A 7,500-nucleotide genomic window follows, 5' to 3' on the forward strand; every position below is an offset into this window, starting at 1 on the left:
TATATATGGCACAAATGAAGTTTATTATTTCTAAAGTCATCGAAATGCACTACAATAGCCATTAGGGCTATCTGGTCATTCCATCCGATTCCAAGTGCATGATGACTGTTCAGGGCTTATCATATCTCGATTTTACGCGAGGCCAAGAGGTAATGGTAGAAGACGGCTAAGGTGAAGGAGGAGGCTCCTCCTGTTGCTTCAGGAGATGGAAGGCGTGTTGAGAAGACCATGGTCTAGTCCCTTCCAAGCCCCGGGGCCTGCTCTAGGGCAGCAGAGGGCGGGCCGGGAACAACAGGCCGGGTATGGGTCCTGCAGAACGGGCCACCACCCTCCACCTCTTCATCCAGGCGATACTGTCATCTTTTACCCCTGCTGTCTGATGAGAAAAATCACGCACATTCTTATTATCTACAACATTACAATATCAATTTTTATTAGCCACAACTATAGTACGTTCCTTTGCCAATGCAGTTTTTGTAGTGTAACTTACTGTGATTTAATGAAATATGGGGTTGTAAATTGCATAATTGATTGATGAATTGTGCACCTAAAAATAAATTGTGTTCAAGCTATACGAAAAAGTAGATTGTGTTTGACCATCAATACATCTTCATTAAAAAACAAAATCTGAACACCAGCTCATAACTTCACATCTCACCATAACACGGAAGTCTAGCAATCTTCGACTTCATGCCTGTCTTGTAATGTAAAAAACAAATAGTTTCTCCAACAAGAGGGAACTTTATATTCACTCAAGAAATCATAGAATTGACCACTTGGCAATTTTTCCCATATCACATAAAAGAGGAGGCACAAAATTTAATAATAAAACGGAATACAAGGAACTCAAGGGTTATGGATTAGGGATAAAGACGAAACTTATGACAACAGAAATAATCAAGATCACAATAGGCTTAAAGTCTATGGCTGATAATTCTGATCTTATTTGTACATGTTTAATGATTCTGCAATTTTCATGAAAGTGATGTTACAAACCTTAAAACTCAAGACGAAATCCCCAATCAGAGAATAACATACCAAAGGAATAGTTTATCTATTTTACAACAGATATTGCATAAATATACTTAACCCAAACAAGAAAGTCACGTTATAGGCCTTCAAATTAGAAAAATTTCTCACTGGATGGCTTTCAAACCTTCGTAATACTTCAGGATTCGATTCTTTTACAAATGCGATGGCCGGTACCCAAAATTTAAAACAATGAGATAATACATACATATTGGTATTGTTTAAAGGAGTAATTTGAATCTTACAAGCAAAAAATTCTTTTAAAGTAAAAAAAAAAAACCGCTATACTTATTTTAGAAGTAAAACTCATAGGGGGAGCCTACTCAAGAATAGTTATATCTAAATGCAAACTCCCTTATATAAATTTAACATTACTAAATAGCTTGTGTCAAGTTGAGGTTTCCTCCAGAAGTATAACAAGATTAGCATATTCACCCACGTGTCCTTTTCTTTTACAAACAACAGGAAGTCACATTCTTATTTAGATACATATAAGTAATGGATAATCATAGTAAAAGTGTATCCTAAATTTAGGGCCAGAAACGGATCTAAACCCAAACTTGATAAATTGTAGAAGTCTGTTCATTTGTCACAATTCATGTATTTTCAGACTGACGGGACCCTCCAGGGCAGATTGAAAGTTTGCAGTTTTAAAAGGATATAAAAAATTTGCATTCAAAATAACATGGAATCGAGGATTTCAGAACACGATATACAATATACAATATACATAATATATTATATATATATATATATATATATATATATATATATATATATATATATATATATAATATATACATATATATATGATATATATATATACATATATACACATATATATAAATATATATATGATATATATATATATACATATATACACATATATATAAATATATATATGATATATATATATTATATATACATATATACACATATATACATATATATATATAATATACATATATATATATATATATATATATATATATAATATATATATATATATATATACTTATATACACATATATACATATATATATACATATATATAGACATATATATACATAGACATATAAATATATATATATATATATATATATATATATATTATATATACATATATATATTTGTATATATATGTATATATACATACATATACACATATATATGTATATATGTATATATATGTATATATACATATATCTATATATATATATATATATATATATATATATATATATATATATATATATATATATATTATATTTGTATATATATATGTATATATAAACATATATATATATATATATATATATATATATATATATATATATATATATATATATGAGAGAGAGAGAGAGAGAGAGAGAGAGAGAGAGAGAGAGAGAGAGAGAGAGAGAGAGAGAGAGAGAGAGAGAGAGAGAGAGAGAGAGAACTAAAATCAGAGGTGACGTCAGATAGTTCAAGGCCAATACATAAACCTTTCATGCCCATAGCCCCCTCACAGCTTCCCACACTTAAACGAGTTATAAGACCCAGCAGTTATCTCTTTATAAAATTAATGAGACGAAGAGTTTCGTATTAAGTCAAATATTTTATTAAATAATTAATGATTCAAAGACATATTCTAATAATAGCCCTAATGCGTCTGAAAACTGTAAATAAAATCAAATAAACTCATTGCATTTGACTATTTCTTAAACAACGTAGACAATAAGAAAAGGTAATATTTACAGACTAACTAAGTTGAATATTGGATAATATGACCACAATCTTGAATAATAATAATAATAATAATAATAACAATAATAATAAGACATTTGTAGCAGAGTGGGGAACACATTCACGAATATTCATATCGACAATTTTAAATACCCAATCAGATTTAGTTGTTCTCAATAAATTTAACTAGATATATTATTTTGATCGTCAGAATTTTATATCCCATGAAAATTTGCCATCTATTCGTATACAATGCAGTCTGATTTAACTAAATGATACACTAAAAATCACCGCCGCTCTCAAGAGAAGTTACACTTCATTCACGCACCTGTATGCACACTCACAGAGAGAGAGAGAGAGAGAGAGGAGAGAGAGAGAGAGAGAGAGAGAGAGAGAGAGAGACGGGGTGCATAAACCAATTTTATTTGACCCCTTGAGGGGACAGAAAGGCGGACAGGCTCTTTTGTTGCTGCTTCAACTTGTCATTCTCTCAGAATCCCCACAACCTCTTCTATAATTAGCTACCTATTCTTAACCCTCAAATTCTGCCTCACATCACAACTAAAAGGTTTCCTTAATCTGATGCTATCATAACTTCTCTAATTTCAGTAAAAACAGGTTTTATTCTTGTTCACTTTCCGCCTTCCTTACGCAGTTAACAAACGCTACTACTGTATACAAAACAAGTAACTTCATTTGCTAATTTTATCCCCGAATACTTCATATAGTGGATGTCATACAGTAAAAGGCTCACCTTATACGGCCCTTTCCATATCCTAGCTCAATTTACCTTATCCAATTCAGAACTTTCCCCTCCCTCTTCTTTCCTATAATACGCCTAATTACTGAATACCACTTTTCGTCAACCATAATCCCTTTTATTTCCACTTTTGCTTCTACATATACTTTCATACTTCCCTTCTCTTCCTCCCCAATCTTTTCCAAGTTCCTTCAAAAGATGACATGAGGACATTATGCAGCTGGGAATCAAGGGACTCTGTCCGTGAGAATTGCCCACCACTTACTGTGGCTGGGAAGGTGAATAGTGTATGGGGGATTTTCATGTTACAATGAAATATGAGGTGAATAGTACAACCAGGACTTGAGTCAATAAAACATTGTTGTAACATACTAAGATCACACTTGTTATTTCTACTTTTCTCGTCAACAAATTTAATTAAGCAAAACGCCAAAATACAATGGAGCATCTTTCCTTACCAAAACCCCAAATTTACAAAATTGATCTCGTCATAGTATCGATGGTACGTATTATCTCATTGGCCAAATAATCTTAAATGACTTTTCAATTGAAATTTGCTACATGTAATTTCAATACCAATTCTCCAATTTTCCCTAAATGTCAAATAAGACTTTAAAATATTCAATACAATTTTCTATAACAATGATCGTTCTCTTTATTCCATATGGGGGGGGGGAGCATCTTGTTACTACGTAACCCATTCCATTGTGTATATATATATATATATATATATATATATATATATATATATATATATATATATATATATATATATATATACATGTATAATATATATATATATATATATATATATATATATATATATATATATATATATATATATATATATATACATGTATAATATTATATATATGTGTGTGTGTATATATATATATATATATATATATATATGTATATATATATATATATATACATATATATATATATATATATATATATGTGTGTGTATATATATATATATTATATATATATATATATATATATATATATATATATATATATATATATATACATACATATATGTGTATATACATATATATACATATATATATATATATATATATATATATATATATATATATATATATATTATATATCATATACATATATATACTGTACATATATATACATATACACATATGCATATATATATATATATATATATATATATATATATATATATATATATATATATATATATATATATGTATATATATATATAATTAATGATCAATTACTTTCTTATAATACAACATATGAGTATGCCTAAGTTTCAACGTATAAGCCAATATGAAACTTATCAAGAAACGCAAATTGAATAGAGGTGGAAATTTTGCCTAAACCAAAGAAGACCTATAATTTTATGAAAGAAGAATGCAGACCATTAACTAATGGTTTTGCGGTTAGCATTCGCCAAAAAGCGGAGCATATCTAGAAATAAGAAATATTCGATTGTTACACTTGTGCATCACAGAAACCTATCGAGTTGAAGGGCATAACCTCAACCAGTCTCCCTACTATTTTGCATAATTACTTAAGCGCTAATGGAGACTTCGCGATTCCAAACTACAACCTCAAGATGCTAAAGAATTTTCGAGGAAAGAGTGTAAAAAACATTCCTTTAAATACTTGAGTTATTATTTTCCTAATTACTCCTTCACATTACCATTTTCATGATATAGCAGTCCCTTTGTTATTTATCCATCTAGAATAAAAATGAGTTTCATCATCACACTGGATATTGAAAAGGAGAAATTTTCCTTCTGGAAGATCATGTTATAAATAGCAATGAATCTTATTTTATGATAAAAGCAATGTGGAACCTTCGTAAGATTTAAGGGATGAACAGGAAACTGGTTAAAAACTAACAATTGTCAGAGGAAAATATTTTCTTTTTTTTCTACAAAAGCGGCCAAATCAACTGATACATCACAAAAATATTTAAATTATCATTTCGCGGTTGGCAAAGACAATAGTAACTCAAGTAATCACAGCACCAAACAATTCTTCTTCGCCAAGGGGTTAACTACTGCAATGTAATGGTTAGGTGGCTACTTTCCCCCTTGTAAGGGTAGAAGAGAGACTTTAGCTATGATAAGCAGCTCTTCTAGGACACTTCAAAACAAACCATTTGTTCTCTAGTCTTGGGTAGTGCCATAGACTGTACCATGGTCTTCTACTGTCTTGAATTAGAGTTCTCTTGCTTGGGGGTACACTTGAACACGCTATTCTATCTCCTTTCTCTTCTTCTCAGGTATTTTGGAGGTTTTTATAGTTAATATGTGAAGGATCTAATTTAATGTTGTTACTGTTCTTGAAATATCTTATTTTGTTTATTCTTCTCATAGTTTATTCATATCCTTGTTTCCTTTCCTCACTGGGCTATTTTTCCCTGTTGGAGCCCTTGGGCTTTTAGCATCTTGCTTTTCCAACTAGGATTATAGCCTATTTTATAATAATAATAATAATAATAATAATAATAATAATAATAATAATAATAATAATAATAATAAAAGCCACAGCTATGAATTCACAGAAGGGTTTCGTCAGAAACTAAGTGATCTCTAGCAATTTTATTTTAAGAGAGATCCATAAGTATCGTAGCGTGACAAAATGAACTACGTAAGTAAGATAAAGAGTCAGACGTCCCAACCTATTCTTGAAACCAGTTGCAGAGGACAATGTTTATTACAATGAACGCACACAAATTCATTTTACTAAAAGATAATGGCATGTCCTGTGTGTACAACGGATTCTTTGTTTAAACGTGCAATGGATTACTTTCAATGCATCATGATCAAAAGACTTCTATAAAATAAGAAAAAAACAATTGTTTTTTTTTCGGAAAACTTTCTTGTTTCATTTAAATAGGGTAAGGTATGTTTCCAAATAGCGACCATAAATATTTATAACTGTCTAAAACACTCTCTCAAGACTGACAACTACAAAAGTGCATTGAAATAATAAGACCGACATCACATTCAAACGCCTTATGCTCAAACTCATACAGCAAGGGGTATTAGATAATAAACAGTAGCAATTCGAGGTATTCGTGAGACCAATCTTTCCTCTTAATGTTCCTGTTTTCGTTTTTAAACAGCAAGATTATGCAGACACATCCAAGAAAGTGAAGAAAGTACGCGAGGAAGCAAGCAGGCAAACAGCAATATTACGCCGAATCTTAATAATCATAGTAGATAAATTTAGATTAAACATCTTAGTGTTATGACACCAAACTATAAATAATAGAGGTCAAGATCTTTTGCGAACAAAGCCGTAAAAGATTCTATAAAAACCGTAATAATGTTGTTGTAGATTTCCTGGCCCCTGTGGTCAAGCACAGGCTCTTGCAATTTTGCAGCTCGTAGCAGGAAAAGCAACAGGCTATGTGCTGTACCCAGAACCTAGAGGGTTAGTAATTTGAGATTATCAGTCTACCGAAACAAAGCTCCTAATATGTCAACGCCAACAGCCTAGATTAGAAAATTATACTTTGGGGCACCACCCTCGAATCACAGAAATGCCTCGCCTCCTTATCACTACCTCAATCATTGGCGCTGGAAAAAAGAGCGACTATCCAATTATTGGCATTTAGTCTCCATTTAATTAATGCCACCACCTATTGCTCTTCTTCTACTACGCCACAAGTAAAACACCTTTATATTAAGACGCCTTGATATTCAACCGTCGAGAGAGAGAGAGAGAGAGAGAGACGAGAGAGAGAGAGAGAGAGAGAGAGAGAGAGAGAGAGAGGGGGGGGGGGGGGGGAGGAGCGGGTTACAGGGGTCTGATTACCTTTGTTCCGAATGACAAGAAAACATATTTGGAATACATTTATCCTATAAAATAGTAGTACTGTAATACAGCAATTATAACGGTCAGAATAGGTTATTACCTATAATCAAGATATAAAGGATAATATTTAGCGACAGTAACAACAAACAGTTTTACCCGTCAGTTACATC

At 31.1% G+C, this 7,500-nt stretch overlaps 1 protein-coding gene across 6 annotated transcripts in view; it reads right to left on the bottom strand.

The window, feature by feature from the left end:
- Positions 1–7,500, bottom strand: part of Egfr (epidermal growth factor receptor) — a 633,396-nt gene that overhangs the window by 37,129 nt on the left and 588,767 nt on the right. For 4 of the 6 annotated variants that reach the window (XM_068363795.1, XM_068363798.1, XM_068363793.1 and 1 more), the window contains exon 2: positions 1–376. This exon is cut by the window's left edge and continues 262 nt beyond it. The exons of 1 other annotated variant lie outside the window; for it this stretch is intronic. The gene's annotated coding sequence lies outside the window, so the exon portion shown is untranslated. The remainder of the gene's footprint in view (positions 377–7,500) is intronic. One more of the 6 variants, XM_068363796.1, reaches the window with a different exon arrangement.

Source organism: Palaemon carinicauda, chromosome 40 (genome assembly GCF_036898095.1).
Source record: "Palaemon carinicauda isolate YSFRI2023 chromosome 40, ASM3689809v2, whole genome shotgun sequence".
In the NCBI taxonomy this organism is placed as follows: Eukaryota; Metazoa; Arthropoda; class Malacostraca; order Decapoda; family Palaemonidae; genus Palaemon; species Palaemon carinicauda.